This window comes from Mustela lutreola, chromosome 2 (assembly GCF_030435805.1).
Source record: "Mustela lutreola isolate mMusLut2 chromosome 2, mMusLut2.pri, whole genome shotgun sequence".
NCBI lineage: Eukaryota > Metazoa > Chordata > Mammalia > Carnivora > Mustelidae > Mustela > Mustela lutreola.
Genome location: NC_081291.1, coordinates 50950413 through 50951863, shown reverse-complemented (window position 1 = coordinate 50951863; position 1451 = coordinate 50950413).

Genomic DNA, 1451 nt, shown 5'->3' with positions numbered 1-1451 from the left:
TTATTTATCTATCTGTCTGTCTGCCTGTCCATCATCTATTTATCATGCTTAGGCTCAACTACACACACACCCACACACACACATAATGTTTAGAGTAAAATATACACACACCCAGGCACACACACTCATGGTAATTCTGTTGCCATGGAGAGAGTTCTACAATGGCTTAAAAAATGCTTACAGTCTAAAAGTGTTAGAAGACTATAACCAGTAGGGCACACACAGTTCCATTAAAAAAAAGAAGACCATATTTATTCCTCAGGATCTGGGTCTTTCTCATGAACATGCAGTAATGAAACTTACATAACTCTCAAATTTAAGAAATCCAGTGGGCATTGAGTCATCTGCCTGTATTTAAGAAGTGTTTGCAAATCATTGGTACTGCTTTTTCATTTTTATTATTGCTACTAGCATTCTGTTGAGGGTCGGCAGTGAATGAGGGTGAAAGCAGCGGAGAGAGACAAATGGCACTTCGTGGGGCCTCTTGAGCCCCTCTGTGTGTGTGTGTTGTGGCCATCCATCCAAGACAGGCCACGGTCGGGTCAGTCACTGTACTTTCCCGGGTAAGTGCGACAGCCAGTCCTCACTCAGGAGAATCATGGGACAGACAGCCCCATGGCCAGTGCTGAGCTAGGTAAGCCCAGGCATGGGGTCCTTGTTTCACCCTGTGGAGGAAGGCTGCCCTGCCAGAGATGGAAGAGGTCATTGCCAAGGATGCCAGGCAAGTGGTTCTAGCTCACAGACATCTGCTCCCACCACCAGGAGACCCAGGTCCAGGTGTTCATTGTTTAGACTCACCCAGAGGAGAGGAGTGATCCTCCAAGTGTTGGGTTGAAGGAGTTTCAAACTCCAATGCAAAGGGCTTTGGAAGAGGCTTTGGAAAACCCACAGCTGCTTCACAGGAGCTAGGCTGGAGTGGTGGGAGCAGGGAGCACGCAGTCCCGGGTTGGGAGCCGGCTCTGCCCACCACGAGCTGCGTGGCTTTGTAGCATGGCTTTATGATCCCGGCCCCATTGCTTCCCCAGTGAGAGAAGGAGGTTGAGGCACATGATTTCAGAGACCCCACCCATATCATCTCTCCCCCAGGGGAGGGAACCTCTGCGTTATTACATTTCTCTGTATCCCCTCTACCTGCCCCAGCAACACTGAGAAGCCTGCCTCCGACTGATGAACGAGCGAGCACTGTGGTCAGGAGCTCCGACTTGAGAGTCAGATCAATGAGAGTTTGAGTCCTGGCTCCGGAAAATGGGCATCCTCAAAGTGGACAAAGGTGACAGAGGACACAGGTGACGAGAAGCACCCCATCAGAGCCCAACAAGTAGAAGTTCTTGTGACTAGGAGCTCCTAGGACCCCTGTAGATTGGGTCTGGAGCAGCAGCTCTGATGGACACTGTGCTTCCCCAAGATGTTTCTGAAGTCTGTTGTATTCAAATCGGGTAACAATGGGCCCG